Genomic DNA, 11,748 nt, shown 5'->3' with positions numbered 1-11,748 from the left:
AAGCCAGCCAATCAGAGCAGAGATCATCATCATTGTGGTTGATGATGATCAAGGCAGCATAACAGGGTGGTAATAGGGTTGTAAAACAGCATCCGAGCATTTTTCACCCCGACAGAAGTCACATACTTACAGTTTCTACACCAAACAACCCCTTAAACACTCAGTAAATACAATTTAGGGCATATTTACCTGTGTAATTACACTTCCATCCATATATAAATGTAATATTTAATGTAATATAACAAAACAGACACACACACACGTATACGAATCACACAAGGAATCTGAAAGCGGCAGCGAAGGGCCTGGTTAAGCACTCCCAAGCCTTCAGCTGCCAAAATAAAGAGCTCCTTAGCACCTAACCTGAGGGGAGAGTGGGAGCACCGGTGGCTCAGGTTTCAGCTGCAGCTTGGATTGCAAAGTTAATTGCCTGGTGAAGAACAGTTCGATTTAAACAACGTCAACTGCAACCAAGCCCCCTGCCACTCTTCCCAGCAGGTTCCCTCCAGCCCCAGATGTGCTGTATAACAAGCCAACCCCCCCAAACGCACAAACACACATATACACTCCGCCCCGCACCCAGCTCCTCCTCCTTCAGCTCAGGGGTCCCCTCCATCCTGAAAGCAGTTCACGCCATGAGGACAGTCAGCTGTAAATAACCTTGAATAATCTCCAAAATGTCAACTTTACAGGAGAGGGAAAAAACATTCCTAGCTTCCAATGGAAGTCAATGTAAAAAGATTTTATTCCAGGTCATTTTGGAGCATTTCTATTGGTCCGTCGCTCAAGAAATTTTCACACAATGTAAAAAAACAACTGCCAGATTCAAATATGTCAAAAAGTGAAAAACGGACAGGAAGTGGAGAGGTTTGTGACATCAGCGATATGCAAATTTTATGCAAAAAGGCTCATATTCCGTCCCTCTCTAACCCTATGTCCTCCCTGTTCTGTTACTGCACCTTTACGTCTGACCTCCTCTCTCTCTTCTGACTGGCTGCCCTGTATCGTGCCTCATTAAAGCAACATTACGTAACATTTTCGATGATACTCCACTGTATTTATTTATTTATTTATTTTTATTTTTATTTTTATAATCAGGTGTTAATCAGTGGACAGCAGATCAGGAGGGAAAACAACATCTTTGTGGTGGACAGTGGACAGGACAAATACATAGATATTAATAAAGCCTGAAACGCTTCTTATGAGCATTATTACAGAAACAGTGATGGTTTAGTCCCGCACTGGAGGTCCAAGGCTAATGTAGCTAACAACTAGGAATGCACCGATACCACTTGTTCCATATCTGAATTCTGTCCTTACTTCAGTGTAGATTTACAGACAACAGAGAGCAAGAGAGCAAGCCTACGCTATGTATGTGTGTGTCCAAAAGTTTGTGGACACCCCTTCCAATGAATGCTTTCAGCTACTTTAAGTCGCACCCATTGCTGACACAGATGTGCAAATGCGGACACACACACACACACAGCTCGTCTAGTCCCCGTAGAAGAGAAGTACTGCCAAAACAATAGGACTCTCTGAAGCAGATAAACACGAACCTACCCCGAAAGCAAGTGGATAGCAGACCACTGTTGGCCCACTAATGGCAAAGCTAGCAGTCCACCGGCTTAGCTCAGTGTTTTTTGAACGTTAAGCAGAATATGGGATATTGGACAAAATGCTACGTTTTCATGGTTGTTTTTGAGTCCAATTTACTTATTTTAGTTTAGTAACTAATATTTATTAGTTATTATTTTATTTACTTTATTATTATTTCGATTTATTTAGATCTTGAACGCAAGACAATTAACTGGGTGGTCTGAGGGTGCCGACCTTACCAACCCTGTAAACCAATATACCCTTGCTATCTGGGTGTTGCCTAATAACGCCAGGCGTGGGCTAGTAGAGGGGGTATAAAGCCCCCCAGCATTGAGCTGTGGAGCAGTGGAAGAACTGTGTTCTCTGGAATGATGGATGGTGGTGGAGCTCCATCCAGTACTTTTGGGATGAGTAGGGGATGATGAGGTGAGGCAGGGCGGTGATCAGCCATCCACCATCCTGACCTCACTAACTAACCCTCTTGTCGCTGACAGCTACATACAAATCCTCACAGCAATGCTCCTCCAAAATCTAGTAGAAAGTCTTCGTCCCTGGACAGTAGATACCGTCCCTCTACGCCTCAACGTCTCGTGGAGTCCATGCTTGGTATGGTCAGATCTGTTGTGGCGGCACAAGAGGAACCCACTCAATATTAAGCAGGTGGTGCTAATTTTATGGCTCACTAACGCCGCTCCTGTTGCTGAATGCAATCAAATCCTCACAGCAGAAATATAAAGCCTTCTTCCCTGGACAGTAGAGACAGTTACTCCAACAAAAGCAGGATCAGCTCTTTTTTTATTATTATTTTAACACCCTTCAATCAGCAGGTGTCCCAATACTTTTGTCCATAGAGTGTACTTTAGCCTCGTACCAGGATGGAAACTGAGCAGGTTAGCAACTTTCAGACCCTGCAATCATCTCAGCTTCCTAGCCCAGCCGCTCGAGCTAACCTTCAGATGAAGTTGCGCAGTCCAGAAGGACCCTCTGTCAGAACAGCCACTTCAAAGCCTCAAAGCCTCCACGGATGGAAAGGTCAGGCCATACCTGTGGCCCGCGTGTGAATTATTAATGCGGCCGTATTCTCTTTCTCTTTACCTTTTCTGCCAGAACGGAGAGCGGAGGCTTTATTTGTACCAGGCCATGCGGTTTAGCTCACCGGGGTCTTATCTGGGCCTGGTGCGTGTGGTCGCGGAGGGAGAACTTCTACAATAAAAAGTAATGAGAAAAGAAAAGAAAAAAAATCATAAAACTGCAACTTCAAACGCTGTTTTGTCAACAGCTCTGATCCCTCCTGGGATTTAGGCGCTGCATAGCTGAACAATGCCACGCAAGATCAGGCTTGACTGCGTACCACCCACCGCCCTGTTTCAGCTCAGCCCCCCTAGATGAAACTGACACACCGGAGCAGCGGCAGCAGCAGCAGCAGAGGCCTTAGAAGTGGTAAAAGCTGGCGAGAAGAAAGAGACACCTTACACTCATGTACCTGCATGCAGAGCTGAGGAAGAGCGCACTCTCCATAGCACGCTTCTGCCAGGTCTAATGAGGCCTGACCGTTCCATCAAGCCTGCAGACATGACAAAACGTAGGACCCCCAACCCCCCCCTCCGTCCTGGAACGTGGCCACCACCTTCGAAAAGCCTGCAGGCCAACCACCCACCACGTCAAGCTGATGGACCACACAGGTCTGATTCTGCTGAGTCTCATAATGCTCAGACTATGAGCCAATCAGCCAATTCCAATCCATTCCGATCCAATCTGATCTGATCTGATCTGATCTCTGTGTGTATAAATAATAATCCAGCTCCACAGTTTAGATCAGACGAGCTGCTGATTAATCTGATCTGATCTCTGTGTGTATAAATAATAATCCAGCTCCACAGTTTAGATCAGACGAGCTGCTGATTAATCTGATCTGATCTGATCTCTCTGTGTGTATAAATAATAATCCAGCTCCACAGTTTAGATCAGACGAGCTGCTGATTAATCTGATCTGATCTGATCTCTCTGTGTGTATAAATAATAATCCAGCTCCACAGTTTAGATCAGACGAGCTGCTGATTAATCTGATCTGATCTCTGTGTGTATAAATAATAATCCAGCTCCACAGTTTAGATCAGACGAGCTGCTGATTAATCTGATCTGATCTGATCTCTGTGTGTATAAATAATAATCCAGCTCCACAGTTTAGATCAGACGAGCTGCTGATTAATCTGATCAGTAAATCCTTTATTTTCAGTCTCAGTTTCTATAATCAGACTTTCTGGACTGACTGATTTAGTTTAGTCAGACTTTTCTTAAAATGATGTTTTATAGTGTTTAATATCTGATAATCCAGTCTGATCTCCTCCCTGACCAATCAGCTCCCAGCTCCTTTACAACACTGCAGTCTGATCACTTCCTGTGTGTGTAAGTGTGTGTGTAGTGGTACACACTCTGGACTGGTATCTGTAGTTGTGCACGTATTCGTATTTGTCACTGTACAGCGAAATGTGTCCTCCGCATTTAACCCATCTGGTAGTGAACACACACTCACACACGTGTTAGGGGCAGTGAGTACACACACACACCCAGAGCGGTGGGCAGCCAACTCCAGCGCCCGGGGAGCAGAGAGGGTAAAGGGCCTTGCTCAAGGGCCCAACAGTGGCAGCTTGCCGAGCCCGGGAATCGAACCCACAACCCTGTTATCGATATCCCGGCGCTCTAACCGCTGAGCCACCACTGCCCCTTGTTTGTTGACAAAGTTGTTGGTCTACTGGTGTGTAATAGCTGGTTTATAGTGGGTGAGTGTGCTGAGTGTGTGTGATTGGGGTTTCTATAGCGTGTGTGTGTGTGTGTGTGTGTGTGTGTGTGTGTGTTAGCATTAGCGTTAGCCAGAGTCCACTTGGTTCTGAATGGGCTCTTCAGTGCTGGTTTATAAACAGAGGAAGGCGAGTGCCGGTTCTCCCGCTGGTAAAACAGTGAGAGAGTTTTATAAAGGGTCAGATATTATGGTCTGTTTTTTTTAGGTTCCAGTGTAAAATAGCTCCACACTGCAGAACCTCAACTCCTTTATTTACCTTCTGAGAACGTCCGCACTGCTGCTGCAGCCGGCTGGGGATAATAATAATGTCCGTTAATGAAGCCTTAAGGACACCAGATGGCGGATTCTGAACACTGTGGTTAAAACAAAGACTCTGAACTGGATCATTATTAAAATAGCCAGTACCCGATCCATTCAAATAAGCCAGGACAGGCCCCAATTTCGATCCACTGGATCGGATCAGATTGGGACAGCCGTAGTTAGGTTTATACTTGAGTCTAACTTTCGGACGACGCTTCGGCCACCATCCTGCTTCTATAGAAATGTACATAGAATCAGTGGGACTGATCGCAGTAGGGTCTGCAAAAGCTTCACTGACACCTGAGGACAGGGCCGGAGGCTGTTACCGGCACGGCCGCGTAGCGTAACAGCAGTAGAGTTCAGGCAAAGTTGAAGCCACTCACTTGCTGAGCTCCATCTGGTAACGTTTATGAAGAGAGAGAGAGAGAGAGCGCGAGAGAGAAAGAGCGCGAGAGGATGTTTGTAAAAACCTTTAAATGGGGAGATCTTTTTCACAATGGAAGAGCGAATGAAAAGGATTGGTATATTACTCCCCGCTCCGCTATCCTGCGCTGGAGAACCGGACCCTGAGCAACGTAACCTGACCCACACAGCCTCCTTCCTTATTGGCTCTATTAAGAATGACTTGATTACAGGACCCATCCAGAGGGGAACCCTCACAGCCTTCCGGGCCTTCAGAGGAGACAGAAAACTGTCCAATCAGGTGATACACTATTTGGACAAAAGTTTTGGGACACCTGCTCATTTATTATTTTCCTAAATCAATGGTACTAAAAAGAGCTGATCCTGCTTTTGTTGGAGTAACAGTCTCTACTGTCCGGAGAAGAAGACTATCTACTAGATTTTGGAGCAGTATTGCTGTGAGGATTTGATTGCATTCAGCGACAGGAGCGTTAGTGAGGTCAGGATGTTGGATGATGATGCTGATGATGATCATCACCCCACTTTATCATCACCTAACTCCTTAACTCATGGATATACACAGACAGATCAGGCCTAAAATTAGCACCCCCCCCCCAATATAGAGTAGGTTCCCCTTGTAACGCCACAACAGATCTGACCATTCCAAACACGGACCCCACGAGACCTCCAAGACGTTAGCAGCTGATTCTTTAAGGCCTGCTTTAAGTTGTAGGATGGGGCCTCCATAAGCATCAGTGAGCTTTAGGTGCTCATGACCCCGTCACCGGTTCACCAATTTGGTTGTCCTATTTGGAACCATATGGAACACCTGCCCGATGTTTCGGAGATCTTCTGACCCAGTCGTCTAGAACATCTTGGCTCAGTTTGGTTCTTGTCAAAGTTTCCTACGTTTCCTACGCCTCAGATTCCTACGCTTGCCCATTTTTCCTGCTTCAGCACGTTGAACACCTTCAAGAACTGACACTGGTCACTTGCTGCCTAATAGATCCACCCCTTGACAGAAGCCACTGGAACCAGATCATCAGTGTTTGTTTTTTTTTTTTTTTACTTTACTTCGGTTAGAGGTTTTAATGTCATGGCTGATCAATATATATAATATGTAAACTAAAAATTATGTTTTTCTAATTTAAAACAGCCCATTTACGTACATTCCGAAACTTTACCAGTGTTTACGTATCACCTCCAAACTACATACGGACCCTTTAACCTGCTATTTTTAATACAGGAGTGAATGTAAAGTCAGCTCTGTCAGTCAGGAAGGTAGCGAACGTTTCCATCAAGCCGTCAAGAGCACAAGTACGGATCGTACATCCTGACACGCTATGCTCAATATTTTCTCAATATTAGCGTGGCTTCAGGCTTCAGACTCTCTCTCTCTCTCTCTCTCTCTCTCTCTCTCTCTATCCAGACCCACAGCCCTTGGAGGGTGGGCACACTACAGGAGGATGCATCCCCCCTGAAGGGAGCAGAGAGGCCGCCAAAATAAATAACGGAGCCGAAGTCGATGTGGCCGTGAGCAGCCTCGGGTGGACCCCGAGCAGCGCACACTGGCTCGTTTGCAACCCGACCCAGCAGCCGCCCCTCAGACCGGCTAAATATTTCATCAGCTGGCAGGAGAAGAAGCCGCTGGCCCAGAAGGTCCGAGGCTTCCTTTGTTTGTTGCTTTTTATTGCAGCGCCTAACCAAAGCCCGGGCGGACTCCTCAGGAAACGGCGTTCGCTTTGAGAACAATGATGATTTTTATTATTTTTTTTTTTTTACATCATTTCTTTCTTTCTGGCCTTTTCTTTTCTTTCTCACTTCTCTCTGATGCCCTCTCTCTCCCTCTCTCTCGCTCGCTCTCCCTCCCTCCCGACTGTCTCCCTGTCTGCCGTCCTGGCGGTGTGCGGGGCTTTCGCGAGCGCTACTGGAATGAACGACCTTGAGCCAGCATGCAGGAGTGTGTTGCCATGGCAACGGCGCTTCACACAACCGGTAACAGCTGGATGCAACACTCTCCCAGAATTTTAGCTGGAGTTAAAAAAAAGGAAAAAGAAAGAGAGAGAGAGAGGGGGGGGGGGGGGGCGAGAGACAGTTGCTCACTGTTTCTTTGCTCACTTCAGGTCTTACATTCATTTCATAACCACCAAAGACAATCAGCACCTTTATTCTAACCAGGGCCTCCACCACACTCTTAAAAATGAAGGCGCTACAAAGGGTTCTCCAAGCGATGCCACAGAAGAACCACTTTTGGTTCCATAAAGATTGGTTCCACCTTTTTTGTAAGCGATATATGAGCGAAGAACCTTGTAAAGGTTTAAAGAAGCCAATGTAAAGGTGCTGAAGCCATTTAAAAAGGTTCTTCCCACTCAGATTTACTTTAAAAAAGGGAACCAAGAAGAATCAAAAGTGGTTCTTCTATGGGCATCACTTAGAGAGCCCCTTGTAGCACCTTTCTCTTAAGAGCACCTGTATCAAAAATATTACCGATCATGATTATTCTGATGATTAAATTCAGTAATATTTAACAATAAAAATAAAAAAGGGCCTGTCTAAAGACTTACGTCCTTGTATAAGATTCTAAACTACTGAAAATGATGGAAATATGTTTTTGTACATATTTTATATAAACATTTCTTATTGTAAGAGAGCTTCAGTAGATGTCTGAAATATGTGCTATCAGGGTTATCTGCAGGTATACGGAAATTAGAGATGGAAGGATCAATAAGTATGTATCTGATAGGTACAGATTATAGACTTGTTATAGACACATCCACACAACCAGCCCCCAATTTTCTTCAAATGCTGCTGATGCAACGTCACCAGGCACCCTACGCGGTCTGAGGAATGCCGGCCAGCCCAAGAGAGAGCCAGCTACCCACCAGGCGAGAGCAAGGCCAACTGTGCTCTCTCAGGCTCCGGCTGCTGATGGCAGGCAGCATGAAAGACATGACAACAGACTTTTAGCACCACTAACCGATTCCTAGAGAGTACATCACTCAGCCCAGTACAGTGAGTATGGGCATCGGCAATGGCTAAAACTGGGAATCCCTAAACCCCAAATACTCCAAAACTTCATTTTAAAGCAAATGATCATGTCCTAACTCAAGCCAAACAGCTTTAGCGAGTTGGAGCACATGTGTAAGAGCCTGGTCTGTTTATTTCATGATGCAAATATAAAAAAATGCCACCTGGAGCAGTTTCCACATATGCCCGAAGATACAGGCAGCTGCGGAAGCCACCCATCGACACAAAAACAGCTCACAAATTGGGTGAAGCTTCAAATTGGTGAAGCTGGTGTCAAGTTTTCCATGACATCAAGTTCACGAGTTAATTTAATACAAAGTCCATCTGGAAGCCATTCCAGGAGTGGCTGGCTCCGAACGCCTACAGTGGCCAAACACTCTCACATGTGTGAGAATGGCATCAGCCGACCACATAAACACACATCCAAACAAGCAAAGACAGGGAGTAGAACTGCGGTGGATTTCAGGGGCAAGTTTTAAGAATGCAAGTCTTGCAAGTACATTTACATTTACATTTACATTTACGGCATTTAGCAGACGCTCTTATCCAGAGCGACTTACAAGGTGACTCGTATTACAGAGGTGGGCCAATGTAGTGTTAGGAGTCTTGCCCAGGGACTCTTATTGGTGTAGCGCAGCATAGTCACCCAGACCGGGAATCGAACCCTGGTCTCCCACATGGTGTTGTTGTAACGTAATGGTAGGTGGTGGTGTTATCTGTTGCGCCACACCAACCATTGGCAAGTCTACCAATCTGCCCCAAACCCTACAATCCACTCCATAGCCATACCAATCTACACCATACCCATACCAATCTGCCCCATAGCCATACCAATCTACCCCATACCCATACCAATCTGCCCCACAGCCATCCAATCTGCCTCATAGCCATCCAGTCTGCTCCATAGCCATACCAATCTACCCCATACCCATAGAGATCTGCCCCATAGCCATACCACTCTACCCCATAGCCATAGAAATCTGCCCCATACCCATCCAATCTGCCCTATACCTATCCAATCTGCCCCATAGCCACAGAGATCTGCCACATAGCCACAGAGATCTGCCCCATAGCCAGACCACTCTACCCCAAAGCCATAGAAATTGGCCCCATACCTATAGAAATCTGCCCCCTACCCATCCAATCTACCCCATAGCCATTGAAATCGGCCCCATACCCATACCAATCTGCCCCATACCCATTCTAATCTGCCCCATACCCATCCAATCTGCCCCATAGCCATCCAATCTGCCACATAGCCACAGAAATTGGCCCCATACCCATTCAATCTGCCCCATACCCATCCAGTCTTCCCCACAGCCATACCAATCTACCCATACACATATTGTGATGTTTTTGCTCCATCGCCCACCCTCAGAAAAAAGCATACGGTCAAAAGTAAGTAGGCCTTATGACCTTCTCGAGGAGACTGCTGCCACATAAACACCAGCTTATTTGGACAGGAGCAGCGATGTGGGCAAACAACACCAAGATACGAGGCTCTTCTTTAAGAAAACAAACCGCTTGGAGGTCCTGCACAGACAGCATTATGTAAGCCATGGCTTTGCAAGTCATAGTGAGTCATACAGCCCAATCTAAATTCCAAATTTAGTTAGATTACCTCCATCTCTCAGAGTTGATCACATGAAAATCAAACGTCCAGATCTTTAAATATGTTTAAAAATGCAGGTTTTCATGTCCGAATTCACTCAAAACAGGCTCTTTTTGCAGCTCAGCTGTCATGATATGGGTCACTATTAGAGCTGGGCAATATGACGATATTTTTTTAAATCAGTAGGAACATACAGAAATAAGAAGTGGCCTCATGTCCCCATTATCAGGACCAGTACAATCTCACCAGAACATCACCAGTACAATCTCCATTGATGCCACAGCCATCTGTGGAGTCCTAGAGAGCACTATTGGCCTCACTCTCTCTGAATGGGTAGGACAACGTCCAATGACATTATGCTAGCGGAGGTTCAAGAAGCTGTGGTGGGGCTTCATGTAGCGGCTTGGGTCGTCTTCAACTTTTTTGAGTTCAGCCATGTTCATCTCCTCCTCTGCTGGGTTCTCTTTTCACTGTAGCTTCCTGTAGCTGCTGCCCAGGTCATCAGATTCAAACCCCTGGTCTACAAAGCCAAGCCTGGACCAGCCAGCCCCTCCGTACTTGATGGCGACAATCAAAAGCCGATCTGCACAGAGAGCCCTTCCAGCTTCAAGTACGGCTCGGCTCGACCCGCCATCCTTTAAGATCCACGGAAGACGAGCGTCCAGACTTTTTACTGTCCTGCACCGAAGTGATGGAACAAACTTCCCCTGGGTGTCCGAACAGCAGAGTCCAACGCTCGCTGTCTTCAAACCCAGACTGAAGACCCTCCTCTTCTGAGAGGACTTGGGTGAAGAGTAGAGTACTATGGTCTTCATGTTGACTTGTGTTTAGTAGAGTCGAAGATCTAGTCTATTTAAAGTAGCTGAGGCTCTCACATCTTCCGGCTGACTGCAACTTGCTCCCAAGCACACTCTGAAGAATGGGGGGCATAATTGAGGGTGGGAGAAGACCAAGATCAGCCACCCTCCATGAAAATTAAACAGAAGCACACTCTAAATGGGTGGTCTTGTGTGGGATTTTCCCAAGGAAGAGACATGAGAGACGTGAGGAGTGAAAGAAAACACTTAGAGATTCAATCAACTGCAATTACACTGTAACTGTACCCTCAGCTAAGCTTCAACATCAGGGTGCCCTCAGCGTCTAAAATAAACAGGTACGTTTTCCACCACTGGGCCAAAGCCAGGTGAGATACAGAATACCTGCCTCCCACTGTAAACCCCAGGTCTGTGTACTGGGCTATGCTAAACACTCCAACACACAAGTGTTGGGTAGATATCACAAGATATCTCAGATATCACAATTCCCTATCCCTACATCACATATAATTACAACCAGGGCTGGGCGATATGACCTCAAATCAGTATCACGATTCACTGAACATTTTACCTCGATTCTGATTGAGCTGCTCAGTTGGTTGCTCCCATGTCGCAGACTGGACAAGGTGGAGCCACGTGAACTTTTACATGTGGTAGAACGTTTTAAGGTTCAGTAAGGACAGTATTATCAGAATAAAAAAACACATGGGCAAGATTACATTGATTAGAGGGTCTGAATGCTGGATTTGATGGAAATGCCCAGCCCTACCTATGACTAATATTTTCTAAGGATATCACAGATATGAGATTATAAGATAAGCCAGTCCTAACAGACTTGGGAACCCAAGCATCAGGAGGGCTGAATGTGTAACAAACCTCCAGTTTATGACTGTTTTCTTCTGTTTTCCTCTCTTAATATTAAACCACAGTGCTGTAAACATTAACCCGACAGAATCCACACTCCTCATTGACTTCTCTGAAGCATGCACTGAGCTTCAATACGGCCTGACAAACTGGTGTGTACATATACATATACACACATACTGCTCTGTGCAGACCTTTTAGGCCCCTAATCCCATTATTTACAGTCATTTCTCTCATCAATAAGAGAGTTTTTACAGTAGAAGCTCCAGATCCCATCAGAACAGAAGACAAACAAGAGCTTCTCATTCTGAAGACAGAAAGTAGTGAGATCT

At 45.8% G+C, this 11,748-nt stretch overlaps 1 protein-coding gene across 3 annotated transcripts in view; it reads right to left on the bottom strand.

Moving 5' to 3' along the window:
- LOC140576730 (nuclear receptor coactivator 3-like) overlaps positions 1-11,748 on the bottom strand; it is a 105,544-nt gene that overhangs the window by 77,151 nt on the left and 16,645 nt on the right. The gene's annotated exons all lie outside the window — the stretch shown is intronic.

The sequence above is a fragment of the Salminus brasiliensis genome, chromosome 14, assembly GCF_030463535.1.
Source record: "Salminus brasiliensis chromosome 14, fSalBra1.hap2, whole genome shotgun sequence".
Taxonomy (NCBI): Eukaryota; Metazoa; Chordata; class Actinopteri; order Characiformes; family Bryconidae; genus Salminus; species Salminus brasiliensis.
Note: the sequence above shows the minus strand (reverse complement) of the source record. Positions and strands in the feature narration are given on the sequence as shown.